This window comes from Condylura cristata, unplaced genomic scaffold, assembly GCF_000260355.1.
Source record: "Condylura cristata isolate star-nosed mole 26May11 unplaced genomic scaffold, ConCri1.0 scaffold00006, whole genome shotgun sequence".
Classification (NCBI taxonomy): domain Eukaryota; kingdom Metazoa; phylum Chordata; class Mammalia; order Eulipotyphla; family Talpidae; genus Condylura; species Condylura cristata.
Window position 1 is genome coordinate 10,457,940 of NW_004567107.1, and position 26,985 is coordinate 10,484,924.

Genomic DNA, 26,985 nt, shown 5'->3' on the forward strand with positions numbered 1-26,985 from the left:
CCACCAGGGAGGACCAGGGAAATTGTGACTCTTAACAACAAATGATATTTAGATTCATCTTTCGCCCCAGGCAGCTAATGTTGATGCTGTCCCTATTGCAGAGAGGCACCTTTGTTTTGTAGTGATGGCCCTACGGCTTAGGAACAACCTTCCGCTCTACCTCTTAGGGTATGGTTTTTTTTTGGATTCGGCTTTCCATGCCTCCGCTTGCCGTTGGAATTGTAAGATGTCAAGGGACAGGGTTAGGGTATGTCTAGAGAAAAAGATCAGGGATGGACTTGGGTATGCTTTGAGTCAATATCTTAGGTTCAGAGTAGGCTACAAACCTTCATGTTTTATATAAAGACAACATAGCTCACAAAACTAGGAGTCCAGTTAGGATCTGAGAGCAAATTTTAAGAGAAGGGTAATTTTAACTGCTCTACATTGAGCTCTACCCCTATGTGAGGCACTCTGCTAAAGCCTTCCTATGCATTTCCTGACTTAATACCCACAATAATATTCTGTGACGTAGGCCCTACTCCAGTTAAAGGATTATGGCTCACCTTTTTTTATATTCCTTTTATGCCTAACAGAATTTCAGAGGTGTGGGAAGCAACCTGAAGATTAAAATTTCACTTTATCAATGTGTCTGTTCCTTCAACAACCAAATTTGGAGGAAATCAAAATGTTTAGTAGAACAGTGAATAAGAAAAGTAAGTTCTTGCCCTCAAGAAGTTTGACTTTAAAGGGGAGAGATAGAACAACCGACCAAATGAGTAGAATTGGCAGGTGCAGATAGTGTCATGTGCACAATTGGAAAGTTTCAAGTGACAGGAAATGACTGCATAGATTGTTGACTGAGAATCCTGGAAATGTGTTTAAGGAGGTAATTATGGGACTGTGCTCTAAGTGGTTGAAAGGAACCAGTATGGCATCTTCTAGAGGAAAGTGTTCCAGACAGGGAAAGATGAGCTGTGGTAGTCCTGAGGTAAAGTGAGCTTGAAATGTTCCAAGAGTAGAAAGAAGACCCATGTGACTCCTTTATAGCTAGGGAGAGGGAAAGTGAATTGAGCAGAGGCCAGAATTCAGAGCTGACTATGAAGCAAACTCATCAAGTGACAGAGTGATTTACAAGTTCCATAGGAAAATGCACAGTTTATATCTTCATGGTATTTCTCACACCTCTTACATCCAGACAGAATTTCTTACATGTCTACTGTTCATAAAGTCTTAAAAGATACAATTCAAAATGCAGAATTTTCAAAGAACATCTTACTCGGCCTTCAGATTAACCTCAGCAGGAGAGCCATTGGGATTCTCACTTTTTGGGTAAAGGAGCAATAATTAAGAGATATTTATATAAGTCTTGTAACTTCTCCAAAGTTATGTTAGGATTTGAACCTTCTTACTCTAGATGTTGGGTTTTTACCACTGCATTGAAGATGCTTCTCAATTTTTCTGCATTCTCCCTTTTCCCTTTTATTTTAAACTAATCCAGAAAGTCGGTTTATAGAGACAGGAGGTGTAAGTATCAACAGTTTGAATCAACTCAGTGAGTATGCACGTCATTGTCATCAAAATCACCATCAAAACAGCATTAAAAGAGCTACAACTTACCTAACATATACTTTATACCAGAAACATGTGAAATACTTAGCATGCTTCCTTAATTACCCCTAACTCAAAATACCTAAAAGGTAGGTAGAATTATCATCACTACTTTCTAGGTAAAAATAAAATATCTGCCCAGAAAGTTTAAAACTTGCCTAAGGTCACACAGCAGTGGAGTTGGACATGAACTCAGACTCAGGACTGAGTAAACTTTGGTGTTTCCCTCTGGGTGTATGAGGGATTGAGTCAGTCATTTGAGGGCCACATGTTAAAATAAGATTGAGTTTATGACCTTGAGAAGGTCAAGGTATGTATCAGGAACCTCTCGTAAGCAAGCACAGCTTTTTTTTTTTTTTTTAAAGATTTTTTTATTTATTCATACAGAACTGGGGTACAGGCCAGAGATGCGGAGGGTGAGAGGATTCACCAGAGACAGAGCGGGAAGCAGAACAGGCAGATCGATGAAGTACACTGCTGAGGGGAGCAGCGGGCGGGTCAGGAGAGGTCTGCCGCGCCATGTGGTCACCTCCGGGGCAGGCGGGGATCGAACTCATGTGGAAGTGGCTTTAGTTTCTCAGTGCAGTGCTTTAACCCGCTGCGCCACCAGGGAGGGCCAAGCACAGCTTTTTTTTCTCTGCCCGGTTGTCCCAGGTAACTTGGGTAGAGAGTGCTTGGTTTAGTTCGACAACTGAGCAAGTCAGCATATAACAGTGAAGTCAGGAGTGGAGGAGAAGCAGGCAGGGGGAAGCCATCCAGAGCTATGGGTCAGCACTAGCTTCTTGGGAGCAAATGGGTGAGAGCCCTGTGAGCAGTTACGATGCTCCATGGCATGGGAGATACGTGGAAATTCTGATTTTCCCAGACCAGAGTATTGAACCACAATCCAGGCTGTGATTATTTATATTCCCCTAACAGCCTTGTTTACACAACCTGCCTGGATGCAAATCAGTCTGTGAAAGCAGTGGAGGCAGTGAGGTATGCGGCTGAGGGGACCCGGGGATTGGTTTTAGTCATGTAGTGTTAACACGGCTACACATGACTGCCCACGGTTCTGCAGCTGAGGGAGAGAAAGAGAACATGCAGTCCCCAGGACACTTGCCCAGTCCTTCTGCCTGAGCGAGAGATAACAAAGGGAGAGGAGTGGACTTTGAATCTTTTAATCCCTTCCATCACAATCCATCCCTGACAGTTCTTCTCCAGCCTCATCACCCACTAAATCTCCCCTCCTGCAAGCCACCGCCATCCAGTTGCTCTCAGCTCTGAATCCATCATGCTCCTTCATGCTTTCATGCTCTAGCACAGGCAGCTCCTTCTGCTCAGATGCCCTTTGCCCTCTCTCCCTCGAGTTTGTTTTTTGAACATTTTCTTTTACAGAGTGTGCTAGGTGTATGGCTGATGGGGCACCAGATGGCTTTGGGTAGTACACAAGAAGAATTTTTATTTTATGCAAATATTTATCTTTGACCTGAGCCAATTTGAAGAAAGGCACTGCATCTTTAATAGAAGAGGTAGATTACAGATAGAAATATCTTGATGATAATGTAGGCATTGCTGTCATTTGGGAAACACTGCTCTTATTTATCTCATGGTTGCTTCTTTTAACATGGGAGGTAGGATTGGAATGGTCTTTGCTCTGAGTTACCTTTCCCAACCTATGAAGCTTACACCTATGTTTTCACAGCCTCCCTCCACTCTCCAGGATGCTGTCATTTTCTAGTGCAAAAGCTGTGGCCCTCAGCATTTTCGGTTTTTCCCAAACCCAAAGCCTTCACAAGTAGAACACACCTATCTCCAAGAATCACTCCAAATAACCAGACTCCTTTGTCCCTTCACCCTCCCAACCCCCCCACCAACCCATTAGAGCCTATAATCTGTTCTCAGGTTTATAATTTGCTCTTATATAAAGGGAACTGTTTTGTTTGTGATGTATAAATGGAACATTCGGCATGTATTATTGGAAGGTTAACTTCTATACAGCGTGATTTCCGTTAGAGCCAGCCAAGTCATTGTGTGAACCAACAATGTTCCTTCTTCATTGCTGAGTAGTTTTCTATGTAATGATCATATCTGGTTGGGTAACAATCTGGTCAAAGACATGAGTTGATTTCAGGTTTGAACTATTTAAATGAATAATAACATGAATAAAGATGGCATGATGTACATCAGATTCTCAAATAACATTTTTCAGTCAATGGCATTATCATGTTAATAAGAAAAAAATTCCTACTTGTGGAAAGATGTAAATCATGATGTCATTTGCAAATAAGACAGTTTATCTAGTCCTTTCCAGCTCATAGACATTTGATTGTTTTCTTGTGTTATTGAACTTATAGTACTTTCAGTACTATTTTGAATGAGGTTGGTAAAAATAGACATTTCCATGCCCAAGTTTTAGGGAGAAAATATTTGGTATTTTATGATTAAGTATGGTTTTAGTTATAAGTTTCTATAGATATTCTTTACCAAATTGAGTGTATCTCCTGTTCCTAGTTTTTTGAGTTTCTATCATAAATGTGTAGTAATATTTCCCAATATTTTCTTACATCTAATTATATGTCATTTCTTTTTCAATCTATTGATAGTGAATTACAATGATTACTGGAGTAAATCCCACATGGTCTAGTTTTATAATTTATTTTACACGTAGTTAGATTTAAATTGTTAATATTATGTTGTAGATTTTGATGTCGAAGTTTATGAGAGATATTGATAGTTTTCTTTGTCTGGTTTTGTTATCAGAACACTACAAGACTCACAATGCCCTGCCTTTTCTACTTTCAGCAAAAGATTAAAATTGCCAATTTCAATTTTGCCAATAGAATTAGTGTTAGTTCTTGTTAATATTGGTTGATAAAGTTCTATAGTGAAATCATCTAGGCATGGATAATTCTGGTGTTTTTTATTAATTATTATTTTTTATTGACATGTCAATATCTTACATCCTTGTTAGGGTTTTAACAGTATAGGAATCCCATCCAAGTATAGTCACCATAGCGCTCCATCACTGAAATACCCCTAGTTCCCTGACGTTGTTCACTGTGCTCTTCTCTCTAGTCCTCCCCGGCACTCCACTCAAGTGTGCCACCACTTCTGAGAGCCATCAGTCTATAGTCAGCTTTCAAAGGCTGACTTTAATATTTGTCTTTGGATCTTTGTTTGGTTTTTCTATATTCCACTATAAGTTACACCATCTAGTATTTGTTTATCTCCTCCTTCTGTTTAGCATAATCCCTTAAGCTCCACCCACATTGCTGCAAATGGCATGAGTTCATCATTTTTGGTTCCTGAGTAATATTTCATTGTGTGTGTGTGTGTACAAATATATACCACTTTTTCTTGACCCATTCATCTGTTTCATCTGTTTTTAGTCAGTAGGGTTATTTCCATATCTTGGTTGTTGTGAATAGTACTGCTGTGAACATAAGAGAGCAGGTTTCCTTTCAAATTAGTGTGCTTTCATTTTTGCCAAGGATAGTTAGAAGTGGAATATAAATTTAATTCCTTTAATGTTTACAGACTGTTCAAATAATCTATTTTACCTTTGTTGAACTTTGCTGGCAAGTGGCTTTTGACAAATTAATCTGTTTATTCTACATTGTTAATTTTCTGTTTTGTTTTTATAGGAACATTTTTGCTTACCTTGAGGTCTGTATCCTAAAATCTGTAACAAAATACATTTTTCTCCACATAGTTTTCTAATTCCAATCCAGAAGCCTGTTCTTTACCTGAATCTTTATAATAAATGATTCCTTAGTCTTCAGTTTTCTAAGAATAATATTTATTAGCTCCAGACTCAGGGACATTTGGCAATATCTGAAGACATTTTTGACTGCCACAACTGGGGATGAATTGCTTCCAGAATTAATAGATTGTGGCCCACAATTATTAACCCTGTTTGACAGTTACCCTGCAGTGGGAGCCAGTGTAGACCACAATGGATGTTGTTAAATATCCTACAATGCACAGGATTACCCCTACAACATAGAACTGCCTGTGCTAAATGTTCAGTAATGTTGAGGTCTAGAAACCTTGTTGTACTCTTGTTCCTAATCTTGTGGTCTTCTAAACAGCAACATCTGCATCATCTGCAAGTGTGTTACACATACAAACTCCCAAGTCTTACCCTAGACTGACTATAATAGATTCAATAGTTTAACAAGATTCCCATATGTACATAAAAGTTTGAGGAGTATTGGCCTAGAATAATTTCTTGGTGTATTAGTTTCTTATTGCTGTTGTAACAAATTATCATAAATTTAGTGTGTTGAAGTGACATGGGTATACAATCTTATAGTTTTGGAGTTTAAAAACCTGTAATGATTTTCAATGAACTAAAACAAAGGTTTCTAGTGTTCTGTATTCCAGAATCTAGGTAAGAATCCATTTCTTTGTCTTAAGAAGTAAAGGAAGTTCCCTTACTTGTCATCTTAGGGTCTATTTATTTTATATTGAAAGCCGGTGATAGAGGGCAAAATCTTTCTCCTGTTTCCATGTTGCTGGCTTTGTCTTTTCTACCTCCTAGCACATTTAAAACCTTTGTTCCTATATTGAGTCCACTTGAATAATCAAGGACACTCTCCATGTCTAAGGTCACTTGATAAGAAAATCTTATCAAGGAAAATCTTATCAAGTGCTATCTTAATTCCATATGCTATCTTAATTCCATAGTCAACAAAGTAACCTATTCACATATTCCAGGCATTAGAGCATAGAAATCATTGCAAAGTCACTGTTTTTCTTGGACAGTTGGATTAATCATCAGAATCACATAAAGAGTGCTTTACAAACCTCAACTCTCAGGCCCTGTATGTTTCCTATTGAAACATTCTTCAGGAACCGAGAGAATCCGTACTATTCCAAGGCATTTTAGGTGGTTTTGGTTGGTGAGCTTCTACCCTAGACCTTCAGGGAGCCAGTTTTTCTCGGATGGCCATCTTCTTGCTTTCACTCTGCTTGAGGGCCACATAGAACCTACTTGCCTTAGATTACCCCCAAAAGCAAATGTACAATAAGGACCCAAGTGTTAGTAGTTTATTTGGGAGGCGAATTCTAGGAATCACTGACAGCGGGGTGGGGAATGAGACAAGGAAGGGAAAACAGTTCCTTTTAGGTGGTTATCAAACATGGTAACTGTATCAAGTGGTGGCTGGATACCTGGAGTTTGATCCTACTTGACTATTACCCTGCAGTGGAATCCTGGGAGCTGATGTGTACTATGGACTTCAAAGTTATCACACCTGGGAGCTACCTGGGGTATTTATACACTGATTTCCTTTGTTCACTGCTTGAGGGATATACCCAAGGGGTGTTAATTATTCCTTGCATTTTTGTTGTGTGTGCTGGTTCTGAGGTCATATGAGGTCAGAGAAAGCCCTCAGGCAAAGAGACTGTGGTGTTCTGAAACATTTGGAAGTGGAGTATTGTTTGCTGAAATGGGGAAGCCTGTGTGGCTGGGCAAGGCAACAACAGCCTCCATTGCACTTTGGATACTGAGCAAAGTCTTTCTTGGAGTCACAAAGGAAACATTGTTTACTAAGTGGAAGCCAAGATGGAACAATTTCATTGGAAGTCTACTGCTGAGATAGAAAAACCAAGGATTATAGTTTATATTTACGAGACAGCAAGCACCCAAACTCCTCTTAGTCCCTGGAGACTAGAATACTTATTATTTCATCTTCACTTTCAGTTCGTGACAGTTCTGCTCTGCTCTTCCCATCCAGAGGCAATTCCCTCAAATTCTCTTGCTACACCTGCTGAGTTCAGGGCCTAAAACGTGCATAGTGCATTAAGAAGTTCAGGGGGTTAGAGTCATGTACTCTAATCAGAACTACCTTAAGGGCTAGCCTAAAGGTTTATGGAAATGATGCTTGAAAATCACCCACCTAGATTCTTGGCATGTATTATGACCCCTTTAAATGCTGGTTTCTTGCCTACTAAACCCAAGAAGGAAACAAAATGAATTTTAAAATGCTTGTAAGTACTCATGCACACACATAAGGCAACAAAAGGCCACTCTTCACCCTTCACCCTTTAGAATAAAGCAGATTCTCACTGGAATTGAGGCCAGTGAGATGAAGTACTGGCTGGGCCCCTTGTATCAAGAAGCGATTATAGACCTAAAGCATGTGACATGGACCTGTGCCTTGTGCACACTCCTGCTCTTCTTTCTTTTTTCCCCTTTTCCATAAATAGAAGCACTGAGATTTTTGCCTGGGGCAGTCAAGTCCCAAGGCGGAGATCTGTTTGCCTTGCTGGTTACGTGTATTGCCCCTGAGCCCTGTGACCCACTGGGATGTCAGTTACTGATCTTGAATGCCCTGACTCAGGCTGTCCCTCTGACAGCAGGTCGGGGCTGAGCATCGCCTCAGCCTCACTGTTACGATGGACTATTGTTCCTGAATCCAGTGTACTCCCTCCCACTGCTCACCCAGCCTAGGTTTTTCAAGGAAAATAATGCAAAGTGGTACAAATTTACAAGTGTGGCAGTGAATAATGAATTGGGAAATACAGTGACATACAAGCAATGACATTTGCTATATAGTCTTCATTTAAACCCGTGATTTTTCTATAGTGTTATTCACAGATAGGCATTTACTCTCGACATTCCTCACTATTTATCCTGAGCCCTTTTTAGCATTAAGCATCCACAGCCTACCTGTGATTCAATAAATGAGCATGAAAAGGGTCTATCTTATTCAGCAAACCTATTCTCTGAGGTGTTTTTCCCCCATAGAAAAGAAAATGTGCATTATTGCATAGAAGTAAATGGGACCAGAAACTTTTTGAACGTGGCTTTTTGTATGTGTCTCATGAACATTCATGTGTTTATCTCTAAGCTAGCCTGATTCATATTGTGCTGTGTTAGCTAAATGCTAAAGTCACCCCCAAGTCACCCCAACAAGAGTGGTATTTTTGAGCAACTGGAACTTAGCATAAGCTTTATATGTAAAATCAGTTCTAAGGAGGGGATTCATGCTTCTTGTCAAAGGGAGAAGAGTGGGCTTACCAGAACAGCTCAGCTAAAAAGAAGCTGCTGCTTTTACCATATCTCCACTCTCCCCTCCCTGCCCGGGACCAGATACCAAGCAGGACTTGAGACAGAGCGCTGACAACCAACCCGGTGCAGTTCCCAAGAACTGTTCTTTGTAGGAATTAGAACACTGAGACCCAGAGGATGAAGTGACCTCCCAAAGGTCACACAGTTTCTCTTGCCCAAGCCTGCATGAGCTGTGCCTTCCTCTGGGTTGGCATGAAATCCAGGCTCTGTCTCCACTTGCACAGAGGTCAGAGCCACGGAGTAGGGGTCCCCTCGTGACAGCTCAGCTTCCTAAGGGAACAGCGTCATGTACAGATGCATTTGAAGCCAATTCTGGTTATGAACCTGGGAAAACACATGCTGGAAAAAAGAATAATCAAGATGTTGGAAAAAAAAGGAAAAAATATCCAATCTTCATGGGCCACGGCAGCAACCTTTGAGCAAGAAGATGAGCTTGGGAAGTTCAGGGTTAAATCCTTCTATTTCCACCATAATGGAGAATGATCCCGGATAGGATGGGGGCACCCCTCACCTTCCCATCCTTATGGTGCAGGAGCAGGAAATTGCTATTGTAGTAATGAGAAGGCTGTGCAAGGACAGAAGCTTTGTCGGGGGCGGGAGAAGCAGCTGGAAGAGGGCACGTAAACACACTTGGTGGAGAAACTCTTCATTCCAGGCGTGTTTGTTTTGAAAATGTCGCAGTACCAGGTCATGGAATTCATGAATAAAACCCCTTCCTTATTTTGACTCACAAAGAATAAAGATTTATTACCATCCTTACCAGGGAAACGGTATTGACCCACTGGCTATTTGAGATTTTTAGCATTGTGGGCAAGAATATTTATTACTTTTAATTACCATAAAGTAGCAGGGATCTTGTTTTTAATAGATTTTCTCCCATTCCCCTGATCATGGTTTGCAGTTCTAGGGGCAGGGAAGAGGGGGGGTTATGCTGTATCAATGTGAAGTAAGAATTCTCAGACAAAGATGCTAAATTAAAAATGAACAAGGCTTGTTTTCAATCTTTCTCTACTTTCTTTTCAATCTTAGAAAATCAAAATATATCAGAGTGGGAGACCTGAGCTCGTCGTCCTGGCTTGTGGCCGGAGTTTCAGCAGCTCAGTTACCCTCTCTGAATCCCAAGATCTTAGACTGAAATAAGGTCAAGAACACAAAGGGTTACAAATCTTCCCAGCTAGAAAAAAGAATCATCCTGCTGGAAACCTTAGAGGACAGGAGGGAGAGGTGCAGAACAGGTTACCCTGGGACCTGGTGGTTACCTGTTGGTTGGACTGTGAGTTCCTTGAACTTGCGCAGTCTCAGTTTTGGTATTTATGAAATGGGAAGAAAAATGCATCCTTTACAGGGTCATCATAATGATCAAATGTGATAATAGATTTAAAAAGCCCATAGCAGGGTTCTCCGGGTTCATTTCATTCGTTAAATGATAGTCTTTAATTGGAGGGGGTCTGGGAGCCAGGTGCTCTGTTTTCTGTCTCTCTTTCATGTGTGTGTTCAGTCTCTGTCTCCACACACACACACACACACACACACACACGTACGTTTGCACACATGTGCGTGCATGCACACAAAGAGAGAAGAGAAATATTCAGCCTCTAGGTGAACTTGTTGGGCTACACTATTTCCAAGGGTTCTTCAGGCTTCAGTCCAGTCAGATAAGCATTGTGCATCAGAATCCACTTGTGGGTCTTCTGTTTCGAAGAAACTTTTCCGCATTTGCAGTCCATGCATCACCCACTCGCATGCCATGTTATTTTGGGGCAAGATAAACTCTTCATTCATCATGCCAATGAATAAAACTGAACCCTAGAAAGTGGCTCCACATGAAAGAACACTATCAAGTTGGACCCTTACATGTAGAATTCCTAGGGAAGGATGTTGGTTTCAACACTGGCCCCACCTACATTGAATGACCATTCTTTTGTTCTGCCATTCCTTAATTACTTGACCTTGAGCAATCTCTTCAAGTCAGTTTTCTCATCTGTCAAATGGGAATAATATGTGTAGCTATTCAGGGGGATAATTGTAAAAGGTTAAAAAAATTAATCTGGGTAAGGTTTATTTATCGGTTCTAAACCGAAAGTATCATGCATAGAAACTGTCATTAAGGTGTCTACATCATTTCTTTCCACTTCTAGTGGTGAATTCTATAGAGGGGAGAAAGGAGGGTGAAGGGAGAGGAGGGAGAGACAGAATAGCAGGCAGAGAGCGGAGGTACCAGGATGGACAGTAACGGGAAACAAACAGTAGGAGAGCAGAACAGGGATTGAAAGAAGTAGACTGCATAGAGAAAGAAAAGAAGGAAAAGGAGGCAAGGGTCCCAGGACTTGTTGTCAAATGGACTCCTACAATAAGGGGAGCTGGTTTTTGTCTGATCTTGGCTGATGGTTTCAGCGGAGATTTTTCAAAGCAAGGGGGTCCTGCTACATTCTGCCAACCTGCCTGCTTCCCTCTGTACCTGCTGGGAAGACAGTGATGTTCTCTGCAGGCTGGAACAGGTGAGAGATATTTCTTTCTTCCTTGCCTAACAACTCGCCTCTGGAAAGGTTGCCCCTTGAACTTGCCTTTCAATTCATGGGAAGGAAGAAAATAATAAGGAAGATGATTAAGCTTCTTCTGTATTTTTATTGAAAATGTCCACGGACAGGAAACTTCTCCCAGGCAGTGGCTCTCCTATGGAGTCAGACCATTCCTCAATACCAGCAATCAGCACACCCAACCCTGGATGCTTATGCCAGGAACCTCTTTAGGGCTTTGTGTGATGCCTTTTTGGTGACAGGCAGACAGATGGGACCTAAAGCATGGGACCACTGGCTGCTACAATTCCAGGCTAAGTAGCGATCAATAGACTGAGCGGGTGTGTTTTGTAGAACTTCAGTTTGTGTAGACCTGAACAAGCTTTTAACCCAAGGTAAGGCAGAAAGGTGGAGGTGCAGAAAGGCAAAGTTCCATGAGATTCGCTCCATGAGAGACTTGTTGGGAGCAGATCCCCTCACCTGTGACACTCTCTGGCACGTCCTTGTCCTTTAAACCTACTGGTCAGTCTCTCGAACCCAGGAAAGCAAAAAGTTCCTTCTACTAATGTGGCCATAACTCACTTATAAATTGGATTATTTTCCCTATAAGCTAAATGTTTTTAAAATTTATTGAATAATACCTAATCACCACTTTTCTTTCTATAGAATTCATTACTCCTATCCTTTAATGACCATTATGGAAAACCTTTCAAAGAATTTTCTAATTTAACCTCCAACAACTTGCTGTGTCGTCGTGTGCTTAGTGGGTTGAGTCTGCATGTGTGGAACATGGCGTTGGAGGTCATTTAGGCTTCTGCTTGTATCCTGCTCTGCCTGCCTATAAAAATGTTTGCACACTCACAGTCTCATTCTTAATTTTGCAGTACCCATTGTAGAGATGAAGAAAGTGAGTTCCATACTTTCATAGGAGAGCCACTGCCTGGGAGAAGTTTCCTGTCCATGGACATTTTCAGAAGTTTGGAGTTTAGGCCAAGATTGGTGTGGCTTGTTAAAACAGCATTTAGAGTTAAAAAATCAGAGGGTAGAAAGAAAAAAAAAATACCGGATGGTTTCACTCATAGCAGGAACATAAAGAACCGGGGGAAAATAAAATAATAATAGTGAACAATTATATACCAGAGACATTCTACGGGGGTGGGATGGGGAATGGGATCAAAAATGGGTGGAAGGGGGGCGTACACTGGACTATGGTGATTGCACAGGGTGATTTGGTGATGGGAAACCCACAGGGATTATAACTGAGATGGAAAAAGGCACACAAGGATGTGAAAATAAACTATTATATTATTAAAAAAAATCGGAGATGCATATGCATTGATTGGGAAGAAGTCCAGGTTACTGGGGTTCTGGAAATCAGATTGACCTGGTTCCAAGTCATCTTCTGGCAGCCTTTCACTTGGTGACGTTGATCAAATCTCTGAAACTTAGTTTTCTTATGTGCAAAATGGGGATGATATGCATTTGGATTGAATTAGGTCCTGTAGGTCAGAGTAGGTCCTGTAAATGGAGTTCTTAACACACAGTAGGTGTTGAACATCTAAACCATCGTTTCTTATATAACTTCCCTTCCCCACTCAGCTGCTCACAGATTCTCTGTATTTCTCCATTTCATCTTAGATGTGCAGACAAGACTACTTTTCTTCTCATGCACAGGAAATGTGTTTTTACATTTGATAACAGTTAACCTGCCATTTCATTCTGTGGAGCGCAAACCCGTCCACTTCTCAGTTTAAAAATGATCGCTGCTGATTCATGTCTTTGCTTAATCCCATTTCCCCTTCAGGGGAATGAATTTTCTGCCAGATAGTCTCCTTTATAAAAGCTGTTATATTTGTGATTTTTAATTTTTATGTTTCAGCAAGTTGGACCCTTTCTTACAAACAAACATAAAACATCAGCATCTCTACTTCGTCCTCAGGACAGTCAGAACACCAAAAATAGCCCAGGAATAGCTGAAGTTCTGACTTTTCCAGGGAGGATGCAGACAAGGCTTCCCTCTGCTTGTTGGGGCCTCCAAGCATCAGGGAAATTGTTTGGTCAGGATCTTTTCAGACAGGATGCCAAGAGGCTGAGCATTTAGACTGGACTAAGTCTGTAATTTCGTATTTGACCTTGCAGGGAAGGCAGGCCCTTCCCCTTGGGGGCACACTTTGGGCACCTATCGTATAAGGAAGTTCAATCAAATGATTACTAAGGTGTTTTTAACTCATATTCTATTACTTCTGTTGCTGAAATTCTGTCAAGACACTAAGGAATTAATTTTAATGGTTGTATTTGAGGTACTGTATAGCTATGGGAGGGATAATTGGGGAGTATGGTCAGTACCTGTCAAATCAATCCACCTGGTGACCTCAGCACTGCCTAATTGTCAAGAAAAATCCTTCAACCAACCTTTGAATAGAATGAAGCATAAATTAGATATGCCATCTCCAGAAGTACGTATTAAATTGAGATATGTTGTGGCATGTGGGTATTAGAGTAAAAGCTAACTCACTTCCTATTTTATAGCCTAACCCTTTACTGCCTTCATTTGCCTTGTCTGCATTCTGCTTTCTTACAAAAATAAAGGGGGAAAAAAGGTGAGAAGTCAACAAACTGATAACCTGTATTTATCTGGAGAAACTAGATTTCATAACATGCCCCACGTCAGTGTGGATTTAATTCAATTCCACACAACTTCTGTAGCCACTATTGTAATACCAGATTCTGTAACAATAGGCTGGAGGACTGCAAAGCTACTAGACTGTTTTCTTACTCACCCATACAGACACACACAAACGTGAGGGTGTGACGAGGGCTAGCTCTAGTGTTTATCTACACAATAGCAGCGTGACAATACTAGTAAAGGTGATATCCTCAATGTTTATTTAAAAATTGTATATCTGGGACCTCCCTGGTGGCACAATGGGTTAGGACTCGACAATGCAAGCTGGCCACACCCACTTCATGTGAGTTGGAAGTACCGCCCCAGAGGTGATCCGCAAGGTGCAGCAGACCTCTTCTGTTTCTCCCGCTGCTCCCCTCAGCAGTGTACTTCATCAAACTACCTGTCCTGTTCTGCTCCCCGCCCTGTCTCTGACTAAGCCTCTCACCACCCCTGCACCTCTGGCCTCTACCCCAGCCCTGTATAAATAAATCTTTAAAAAAATTGCATAACTTACACATATTCACTTGCAACACCTGCCATAGCATTACTCTCTGTAGCATACAGATAACAAATCTGAAAAAATCACTTCTAGAGGTGCTATCCATGCATGTCCAAGGAACCCCTAAACAAATCAAATTATTAAGAAGTGCAACCTCTGAAAGGAATTCAGCCATTCACATACACATAGGCAAAGGAAGCAGACTCTTGGTGTGAAAGTTCTTTAAAATTTGTGCAGATAGAGAGGGAAGAGAAGAAAGGATATTCCTAATCATAGTTTTCCCTATTCCCCCCAAACCCCCGTTACCCATCCTCTTGAGTGAAAATGCCCAAACAGGGTGAGTCTGAAGAACGGGCTGCTGAGGCTTGAAAGCTTGCCTCAAGTCTCAGGTACTTGCCTCAAGTCTCAGGGGAATCACAAGAAAGGAGATAGGCAGACCTGGGAGAGACTGAGAGATACAAAACTCCAAATGCAAGTACTAATCAAGATAACGACTCCATTGTCTGCAAGGACAGCCTCCCATTCAGACATGACTTTTATTTAATCTCCATAATGAACATGTGAAAAGGGCATTGAACTCATGGGTGAGATTACTGAGTCTCAAAGAGGGTGAAAGCAAGCTTGAACTTTCACACTTATAAAAGTAGAGCAGCAGGCTGCCCTGGTGGCTCAGCGTGTTAAAGCACAGCACTAAGAAGCTAAAGCCACTTCAGCATCCGGGTCCCGGAGGTGACCCACATGGAGCAGCAGACCTCTCCTGACCTTCCCCTCAGCAGTGTACTTTGTCAGTCAGTCTGTTCTGCTCCCCACTCTATCTCTGGTGAAGCCTCTCACTGCCCCTGCACCTCTGGCCTGTACCCCAGTTCTGTATGCATACATAAATAAATAAATAATAAAAAAAAGTAGAGCAGCACCCAAGATCCACATACTCACACTGTTGATTTCTTTCTTAGGTGTCCATGGTTTTGCATCAGGCTCAATAATGGAGCTGTGGACAGAGCCTAGTGACTCTGCCCGCCATGGTACTGTAGTGCTTTACTCTCTTACATGTGGACTGATGCATCTTAAAAAAAAAAAAAAAAAAAAAACAGCAAGAGTTACGTGGCATGCTTTGCATTGCTCTAGTAACCAGAACGTTTTATTTCCTGGCCATTCCTGATAAGAGAGTTTACTTTTAATTTTGTACAAACCAATAAGGTCAAAAGAAAATTGCAAGTGAATTATTATTCAGTGTGTTGAATGTCTGTCTCCTCGTATGTTGTAGGGTAGACATGCAGAATAAGTTGGATAGGAAAAGATGTGGGATGCAGGTCATTAATTTATATAATATTCAAAGTAAAACCTACTGGTAATTTTTAGAGCGTAGACTGGGGTGGAGGTAGAGGCTTTTATTCCTTTTCCTAGCCCCAGGTCCCAAGTCCCTCTTGATGGCTGTCCTGTTTCACTTGTTTCCCTCCCCACTATCATTTCCCCTTTTCCTATCACCATTGTCTTTCTCTTGACCATGAAACAAACTTCTTAACTGGCTTTCTTGTACCTTTAACTAACTATTTTTAATGATATCAGAGTTCTTTTCTTTTTTAAACAGATTGATTTATTTATGCATACAAGAACTGGGGTACTGACCAGAGGTGCAGGTGGTGAGGGGATTCACCAAAGACAGAGTAGGGAACATAAGAGTCAGATCTACTGAAATACACTGTTGAGGGGAACAGTGGGCGGGTCAGGAGAGGTCTCCTACACCATGTGGGTCACTTCTCTGGCCAGGGATCGAACTCATACTGTAGTGGCTGCTGGTAGCTACCTCGTGCTCAGACAACCCCTTGAGCCATCAGGGAAACCCCAAGAGTTCTTTTCAATACACACATGATAATGTTTCTGTCTTATTTTACTACCTCCAAAATCTCCAATACAAAATCCTTTCCCCAACTGTCTTATAGACTCTGACTTTCTTTGGCTTCATCTCCTTCTCAGATACCCCACTTCCTGCCCTATAGATTCTTTCTTTCACTGTAGATTTTCCATGTATAAGGTTCCTTCCTGCTTGAGTGACTTTACATGGATCTCTCTTTCCTGGAAGTTTTCAGATTCATCTCTTCATGCCAATCCCCCTCCATTTCTAACTCCTACATATTCATCCACATACTCAACCATATCTAAGAACCCCTGAACTTCAAATTACGTGTCTTCCTCAGAAAAGCATTACGAATCTCCATGTTAATCGAGGCTACCCTCGCCATGTTCTCATGCAGTTTCTTTTTCTGTAGTACTTAGTATATTTGTTACCTTATTGTGTTTTATTTGTTTAATTTCCATATTCTACACTAAAATGTAAACTAAAAAGGTAAAGGAGAGTCTCATTTGTACTGCACAGTTAAGTTCTCTTTGGGCTGGCATAGGACTTAGTAACCCTAGCTGTTTGATGAGGTTGTATTTATTGCTAGTGGAATGGACATATATTCAGGGTTATACAGCTGTACCTTCCCCTTGATTAATTCCATTACAGATTCTCAGGGATCATTTGACCTGCCTTCATCATTCATCTTCCCTCACTGTGGCATCTTCCTCTTCCATTATACATAGGCATACACGTTCAGTTCCAAGAGGCTATTGATTTGTGCTTAGTTTTAACTATCCTAATGGTTGTGGTGCAAATATAAAGTCACTTTTATTATTTTATCCACTTACTTTCCTTCTCTCTTCTCAACCTGCAATTTTCTCCTTTACTTTGTGATTATGAGCATAATGTATCTATCTGGTCTATAGTAAGAAAAAAATGCATTATTAAAAAGAGTGGCTCTTTTCCTACCTGGATTGACTTTCAGGTCAATTTATCCCTAGGTAGCAAATAAGGCAAATAGGTTGTGCCTGTGAAAAAGTGTTGCATTTTGAGGTGGCACAAGCATTTACAGAAACCTTTGAAAGATACGATAGTCCCTGATTGAATAGTTGTTTTTCCTTTTCTATTTTTTCCTTTGCAAAGAAAAAATGTTTTCAAACATTTTTACTTTCCTAACAGCCAAAAGGTTGTTAAGCGGCTCACACATTTTTCCCTCTGGGGTGTTCATATCCACCAAAGTTAATGGATGGAAAATTAATGTTTCCCTCCAAATGTTTCCACAATCACAAAGCAAATACTTGATATTGCCAAGATGACAGTGTAAATCTGCCCTCAGGAAAAGACTTCCTGTCACCATTACCCACTTCATTTAGCCTAAATCCAAGACTGGCTTGATTGTCATGATAATTAAGGAAATGCGGATTTTGGCATCTTAAAAGTCATACTGACCAGACCCTTTGATCATTTGTCTTTATGCCAGGTCGACTTAGTTTCTACACACAGCACAATTTGGTTTTCAAGTGGTGCTTTCCAAATATTGTGACTCAAGTCAACACAAGTTGAAATATTTTCTAGGCAAGTAAGATGGTTTAATTATGAATCACTTTCCAAGAAATAGATTGAAACTAAAGCCCATATGTCCACAGAATGGATGGACTGTAACCAATTTATGCATTAGGGTCCCGTTTATGCTTCTGTTTTAAGGATTATCATTTAATTGGTGTTGATTGCAAGGGAGAGAACATCAACATGCCTCTCGAGTAAAATGCAAGATATGACGATGAGTCTAAAATTTGCAAATAGATCCTGATTTAATAATACTAACTACATAAAAATTGCGCACACACACAAAATTTAGTAAGGATAATTCAAGTATAATAAGAATTTCTGCTAGCGGACTGTTTAGACCCTGGTTTTTGCTGAAGTCCAAGTAAATACCTGCAAGGAAAAATGACCCAGGACCTAATCAGTAAGGACAGACATTTGATGGAAGTAAGGACCAGACACTGTTCTAATTGCATAAGTGAATTAATATATTTAATGCTCACAAGACACAGAATTAGATTGCTGTTTTTATTTATGTTACTGTTAATGATACTGAAATGCAGAGAGGTTAAGTGATTTGACTAAGGTCACACAGCTAACTGGTGAATATTTTAGGATTCAAACCTTACCAAGATATCTTTTCACCAGTATAATAAATTGCTTAATAGTTCCTGCTGAAAGACCTGTCTTAAATTTTGCCTTCCTTTCATAGACACAGGAATGAGCCTCCTAGGGTCTAAATCACCATACTCTGTTTTTTAAGCACAAGTAAGCCCATCATGCAGTTCCCTGTCTCTTCCAATCAAGTCAGCATTGTCTCTGCCCATATCTGCATCAAATGCATCTCCTAACAGAATGTGTTTTCTGTATCAAAATAGATATAATGAAAAGGTCTCTGTGGTGGCCTAGGGATTAAGTCTTAGTGCTATCACACAGTCACCTCTCTGGTTATCTGACTTCAATCCCCAGCCAGGGAGCTGACCCACACAGTGCAGCAGACCTCTCCTGTCTCACCCACTGCTTCCCTCAGCAGTATATTTCAGTAGATCTGCCTGTCCTGCTCCCCACTCTGTCTCTGGTAAATCTGCCCAACCCCTGTACCTTTGGCCTACACCCCAGTTCTCTATGCAAAATTAAGTAAAATATTAAAAAAAAATATGACAAAGAAAAATTAAAGCCTGTACATGTTTAGAATTCCTGTAATAGCTGACTTTAAATATCTCACCGAAAGCATAGCAAAACTTCATTTATTGCTGAATTTCCCATGTTATAGAATTTCCCATGTTTACTAGGGTTGTGTCATTATCCAAAAGACCCTGCCATGCTGTCCCTGAGATTGAAGAGCTAAGTAAGCCTTTATCCCCAGGATGACGTAGTTTTCTCCTTCTCCTCTTCTTTTTCCTCCTTCTCCAAGTGCATACTCTTCCCTCCACTTACTTGCCTCGGTTACTTCTATCTGGGGCCTCAGTCTGTGGCTGTGAACCTTTGGACATCATGGGGTTACTTTAAAAAAATGGAACAAACTGAATCCTAAGGGATTTTACTGGTTACAGAATTACAATATATCTCCTACTCTTTAGAACCAGATTTAATTCCAACCCCAAGTTTTTCTCAAGAGAGTTTTTTGTTTTTAATTTTAACCAAGCTGTCATAAATCAAAACTACTCAGCCTTCTTGTCCAATTCAATCTTCCTCCTTACAAAATACTATCACTGTCCTTATGACAACAGGGCAGGTGTAAAAAAGGGAAAATCAGTAAGATTGGGATGAAGAGTGTCATAACTTCATAGTCCCCTGCAGAGCTGTTTGAGCCTATTGTGTGTAATGACTTTTGAAAACTACAGGTATTGGCAAGACTTCCCATGCTAACAGGGCAAGTCATCAATTGTAGGAGAAGGCAGCTTTGCTACCTCTTTACACACTGTTGGTGTTTACTGGAGTTGTATCTGGCTCCAGTTTTGGGAAATGTGTCTATCTAGCAGAAGTCTACTTCCATTAGCTGGAAGGGGAAAGGATAGAGGGAAGTTCTTTTTTGTTTTGTTTTGAACTTGGATAACAAGTCAGAAACAGTATTAAGAAAGGCATTAGTTGATAGTCCATGCCTCATGTTGTTACAGGGCAACCCAATGTGAACTGGGTTTCCTGTCTGTGGGTCCTCACCCATGTGCTTAAGATTCAGTTGTACTGCAGGCACACACAAAAAAGGTCAATAATGGGCTTATTTACAAAGGGGAAAGGAAGGAAACAACCCAGGAAAAGAGAGAGAAAGAGACAGATACAAGTTAACTAGAGCATCCTACCAGTTCTGCTGACTTGGAACCTCAATAGCACACTGAAAGCTGATCAAGAGCCAAGCAACCAGCCACCAGCCACAAGGGCAAGAGAAAGAGAAAGAGCCTCATCTCAACATGGCTCTTTTATATAACCCCAAAATTCTCAAAATGGTTGCTTAGTTCCACCCTTGGGTCCTTGTAGTTCTCCCTTTGGCATTTCTGGGAGTTATAGTTTCAGTGACTGGAGTAGGATATGGAGTCCACAGAACCTGTATCTTCAGAGTTTGTTCAGGACATTCTTTCCTCCTAACAATGTTATTGGACTTTCTTATAACTAATATAGGAAACATATGTTATATATATTATTATAGGATCAGTGGAGTTACATCTCAAATGTTTCATGTTTCATCACATTTCTTGATTGCAAGGATTTCATACTAATGAAATGGAATGAGTAATGTGAAAATAGTAGACAGAAGAGTCATATTATACCAAATATGTAGTGAACACTTAATACAAAAGGCAGTGCATTAGGTACTGTGAGTAATTTGAGGTTCATTATGTGTTTCTTGTATTTAAAGAACATGCAGTGCATTAGGGAAGATGACATAGCTGTCATAAATAGGATGTCAACAAAGTAAAACATATTCAAAACATTTGAAAGAAAATTGAAATCACTATTGAAATATTGATTAAAAAGTGATGCCTTTTGCCTAAGAAATCCTGCATGCAATAATGAATGAGGTAGTTTTTGAGCAGAGTCTTAAAACATGGTTTGGATATGTGAGGTTGTTGCTATTTTTAGCAATACAGGAACATGAACAAGGTTTGATGCTAGAAAATGCAGCATTTAAGGTAGCATTTGTTTTGGTTTCAGTGAGAAAGAGTGGTGAAATTGGATTGGATATGTAGATTGGGGTCAACTAACTGATTGCTTTGAATTAAGGAATTTGAGTGTTATTTTGTAGTCAGTGGGGCTGCAATGGAAGTATTGCAAGAAGCGTATGAAAACATCAATGTGGCAGTAATGCTTAATGGCTTAGAGTGGAAAGGCTGAAAAGAGGCCCTTGGTAGAATGGGAAAGGGAAGAAAACCAGTATTTGGAGAAATACTACATCTGTGAAATAGAGATGTTGCCAGAATCAACCCCAGTGAGCAATAACATGTGGAAAATGGAAGCACATTTGCTTTCTCCTATAGGGGGATGAAATCTAGGTAAGTAACAAATTGTCTTGTTTAACATGGGTGGACTCATTGTTTAGTCACATGAGAATGACTTGGCACTTGTTTGGATGTGAGAGAAGGAAGTAAAGAAGAACATTTAAACACCAAAACAAAGCTATTAAAGGAGAAAAGCCCAGATTTCTGAAAAGAATATGAACAGTTTAGTTTTTGTCATATTTGTGACATTAGCCACACCCTGTAGAATCAAGCAGGTTGTTGAAAATGTGATTATGGCACTTAGGAGGATGATCATTGGTAGGAAAGGAAATTTCAGAACCACCAGTATAAAGTGATGATGGGAATCACAGAATGAAAAGAAATTTCCAAAGAAAAGAACACTTGGAGAGATAAAAATAATGAAAATGCCATGACTTGGGGAAGAAAAATGAATTTAGAAGGTAAAAATAAGTAAGGAATTGAAAGAGATGAAGAAGGGGTTAAAAAAAGGCTGAAGATTAACGTATATTATGACAATGGGAGAAAATGCTACAGAGAAAAAATTCTGCTATGAGGGAAGTAATCATTCATGTTAGGCTTTTGAAGAGATCACAAAAATTGAAGACTGGGAGGAGGATTTTGTAAGTTTCCATTGAATGACTCATGAAGGAGCTTTGCCAGTCTGTAAGAGTGCCACATAGCAATACAGATTTCTAGAGAACAAACATAATGAAATACTTTTAAAACTTACTAAAAGTCACTAATTTTAGGCTGAGTGTGGGTATGAGGACTATACCATGCAATGGACTTCAAATAGTAGCCAAATCTGTAGTGGAAAGGGACAGCATTGCATTTGATATTAGACATTCCTGATGGAAGGCCAGCTGTTGTCCATGATGTTAAAAGAGTCATCTGGCATTATAATATTGCAGCAATATGGCTACTGTAGTTGGAGTGAATTAGGTGTTTCATTACAAGCCTCTATTTGGGGGATTTATTTTTTACAGAGATGAGATTTTTCATATATATTTCCCATCTGGAAGGTTTTTTTCAAACTCCCCAATGGTTAACATCTAGAAAGCAATTGCTTTTTTTTTTTTTTTTTAAAAAAAAAGAAAGAAATCCCTTGAAACATGGGTATAAGAAATCGAGGTGGGGAAAAACAGAAAATGGTCGACATGTTGAAAAGGTTATACAATTCTTTCTTCTTTCAAAATACCTGAAGCCATAAACTCTCTACTCAATTTTACCCCCCCCCCTAGAACTCAGAAAAAAAAAAAATAAAGATACTTAAGCTATATGGATTTCAGGCTTCTTATTGAAGATCACAATTAAAAAAGTAAAATAGAAGAACTGTGATTGCTATGAATAATCAGACTATTAAAGTGGCTGTTAATGGAGTCATGATCATACTTCATGCATGTTTCTCCATAAAATACATTTTGAATCACTACAAAACAGGCAATAGTATGATGATATCAGTAGAACTGCTTCTCCAGCTTACATAGTAGGGCATAACTGGAGAGAGTTGGCAAAGAATTTATGAGTTTGGAATAAGGAAATTGTCAAAATATTTTTTCTGATCAAAAACTCAGTAAGTTGATGGACTGGAAGACCATTTTAGTTGGGAAATCAGAGACCCAACTTTCATCATACAATTACTAACAACAAAACATGATCTGAAGTCCAGGATATTTTCACCATGGATTAAGAAGGGTAAATAGAGATCACTGATTTACACAGGAATGTAGGAGACTTCAAGGAATGCAAGAGCCATCTGCAGGGTTGGCAGGAAGTTGGGCATAAGCAATGTGAAGAATCACACAGTGTACAGTGTGAAGAGCAGTAGTGAGAAAGAACAGACATGACTTTCAAAAGATAAATATTTAGAAGTGAATAAATAAACGTTTATGTAAAGTTACAGTGTAAAGGGTTTTACAATAAAGGGGGCTGTAGAAAGGTAATCCACTAATTCTACAGATGTCTTGGAGACTTTGGGAAATGACACTTGTGCTAAGACTTGAAGGGCACAGAAAATGGCAAAAGAAAGAATATTGCAGGCAGGACAAAACATCATATGTGGAAACGTGGAGGCCATTGGGGCATATGTATTTATGGAAAAGAAAAATGGAAGGCCACTGTTGTGATTGAAGGGAGAGGCAAAGAAGTAGAAATGATGCAATCAGAGTAATTGCATAACATGCAGGCCTTCTTCTAGACTCCATCCAAGATATTGGTCTTTATGTATTAGGGGAAATTATTGATATGTGTATCAGTTAGGGCTTGAGCACAGAAACAATATTTATTACAGGGACTTGACCTTAAACAGTTGTGGGACCTGGTCAAATGTGGAACTCTTGCTTCTTTGTCTACAGATGGATCCTGGAGCTAGTAGGGAAACCAGGAAGCGAAGATGAATATTTACAAGATGCAGGAGCAAATTAAAAGCTGTCAGGATGAGTGGAATCTTTGAGGAGAGGTTGGAAACATCAGTGGCTCATGCTGTCAGTTTTCAGCTTTGACAATGGGGACATCCACAGGAGTGGCTGACCTTATTGTTCCCAGCCAAACATACCTGTCCCAGGGGTGGAATGTTGGAGGCCCCTAAAGGGTGAAAGGCTAAAACAAGGAAAATATCAGGGTTGTGACTGGAAGACTGGTCAGCAAGGGTCAGAAGCTGGCCTGCCTACAGCTCAGGATGGTCTTTCGTATGTTGGTGAGTTGTGCCTGGGAAACAAACTAGGTGAGAAAAGAGACAGTGGTGATGAATGTGTGCCAGAAATATGATCAATACTCAGAAATTTAAACAACTACAAAACGAGCCACTGTTCCGTAATTCTTCTTATTTTGGATGTTTGTGACTTTGTTTCTGTTAGTAAAAGCTGTGGTGCACTGAGGAGGGCAAAACAGACCTAAAATCTCTCTCCCCAGCCTCCCTAATTAAAGGCAAGACTCAATGTCCTCCTCACCCTTTTGCCTCAGCCATCTCTGACAGTGGAAGAAGGTAAGGCAGAAGACTCATGAAGCTGGAGGAGCTTTGTGTGTCTGGTACAACCCCATACCCACCAGATGAGCCAACACACAGATGCAGCTTGCCAAAACTCTGGGGTTCTCCAGAGAAATAAGTCAACAGGAGATACATAAGAAAGAAAGAACTTGGCTTGTGGGATATGGAGATTGACAAGTTCCAAGATCTGCAGTTGGTAAGCTGGAAACCCAGCAGATACAGTTAGTCCCAGTCTGAATGTCGGCAGACATGAGACCCAGGCAGAGTGGATGTTTTACTTAGAACCTCAAATCAGGAAAACCCCAAAGCCCCAACTTTGAGTCCCTTAGGCAGGAGGTGTTCACTCTCACTCATGGGGAAAGTAACTTTGTGTTTTACTCAGATCTTCAAGGTATTATAGGGCAATCTGAATTACTCATTCTACTGAGTATTGTCACCCAGTTTCCTGGCATTGCCATCCAGAAACACCATCACATTTATACTCAGAAGGTTTGACCAAGTGAGCACCCTGTAGACCAGTCAAATTGAAACATGAAGTTAACCATTGAAAGCTGCAAGAACAACTGGCCTGGTAATAATCTAAATCTAAAGAAAAGTTGAACACTTCTTCAAATTATCTTCCAAATCATACAAAATATGTCTTCTGGTCCATGCTCATTCTGAAGTATTCCAGGAAAGAAATTCTGGGAAATGTGCCAGTTAAACTTGTATAATAGAAATTCATCACAATGGGATTACAGAGAGGTGTCATCAGTTTTGAATGTAGGAAATACCCCATTACTGACAGTATGGGAAAAAAAAATAGAGTGGGTCAGAAGTGGATTTGGGGGAAGAATGGGGCAGCGTGATGTCATGAAACTTGTATATCATGTGGTGTGGTGGGGCAAAATCAAGAAAAGTGCTTCAGCCAGAGCTCGCAGAGATCAGGAGTACCCTGCTTCAGCCACATCTCTGAGTAGGCAAGCAGAGAAAAGAGAATCGCCTTTCACAAATGTTTCAAGGTCATTTTTTTTTTTTAGATTTATTTATTTTATTCATACAGAACTGGGGTACAGGCCAGAGATGTGGAGGGTGAGAGGCTTCACCAGGGACAGAGTGGGGAGCAGAACAGGCAGATCGGCGAAGTACACTGCTGAGGGGAGCAGTGGGCGGGTCAGGAGAGGTCTGCCTTGCCATGTGGTCACCTCCAGGTCAGGCAGGGATCAAACTCATGCGGAAGTGGCTTGAGCTTCTTAGTGCAGTGCTTTAACCTGCTGCGCCATCAGGGAGGGACTCAAGGTCATTTTTTAAGAGCATGGATATTGGAGCTGCATGATTGCTAGACTATTTTTCTTCCTCAAAGAGTTGGTGGTCCCTGTTCTTAAGGAACTTTCACATTAGATAACAAGGCAAGACTACACTGAACAAGAACACAATTTAAGAGAATCATTTAAATAATTCAATTGTGGGTTAAAAAGAAAAAAGAGGCTCAATGGAAAATGATGAAATGGAGATGCATGTATGCAAAGGAGTTATTTTAGGGCTGCAGTAGAGAGGTTGAACCCTGGTTGAGCATTAGAATAGGACCTTGTTAGGTAGAAATTCTGAAATGCAAATTCTGACCATATCACCCTCTAGCTTAATTGCTTTAAGTGCTCTAAAGATAAAGTCAATAATCATTAACATGGCCTATGAGTCCTTGATAGATGTGGTCTCTTTCTCAATACCAACTTCAGCTGGTGCCACTCTATACACAGTGCCTGCTTTATTGCTATAGTGACTATCTCTTGTTCCTTGAAGTCATCAGACTCTACATTTGAGACTTCCTACAGCCTTTTCATATGCTACTAAGGTAAGCCACACTGCTCTTGACCTCTCTCTTGATCTTCAAGAATCTAGTCATGCATCAGTCCCAAGTTCAATATCATTTTGCAGAAAGGTTGTTCCTGTATATTCTCTGCTCAACTCTGAGCTGGGTTAATCCCTTAGTTATGCGCAATTATCACTCCTGCATCTCTCCTCATTGTACTGATTCTAATTATAATTCCATAGATATTTTTGAGATCATTAGTTTGTTTCTGACACTTCTTCTAATCTGTAAGTTAAGAGGGCCAAGAACTACTTCTCCATCACCATACATGACATTATAGGGATATTAGATACTCTTTGCATTAGTGAATGAAGAAGATAGTCCTTTGAATAGTTGAATTTTGGTATCTGTATCTTCATAGATTCGTCATTTAACTCAAAAGAGAGGTGATATCAGTTTTGGGTGCTGAAAAAGGATTATCTTGCACTGTTTTCAGCTTTGTCCCTATATATTTATTTATTTATTTATTTAATTTTGGATTTGCTATACGTGGACCAGTGTCTGCAGTATTAGAATAAATTGAGCATGTTTCTCTGCATTGCACATCTTCATTGGGTTTCCCAGGAACAGTTCATCATTTTCCTGTTCTTGAAGTTGAATGTTACTTTGCAAACATCTGGTCTGATTTTGATTTCCTAGGGAAATAGGATTTGAGACAACATTGTGTCTCTATTTCTATGTTTACCTCATTTCCTCTCTGAAGACCATTTCCCTTGAGTTCCTATGAAGCTAAGAACATTCTGCAAATCTTCATCTGGGAGTTGGTTGCAAAAGGAGTTCAGAATGAATTCTCCTGTCTGGGGCATACAAAATTCTTATGCTTTCTCTGAGAGAAAAATGAGATGCAATCTGGATTTTTCTGGTTTTATGGGAAGAAAGAAAGTCAGGAAGTAAATTGAGCAATTAGTTGATGTATAGAAATGTCTGCTTGGATTTTTCAGTTTTTAATGCCTCTTTCAGCCAAGTATAAATGTGGA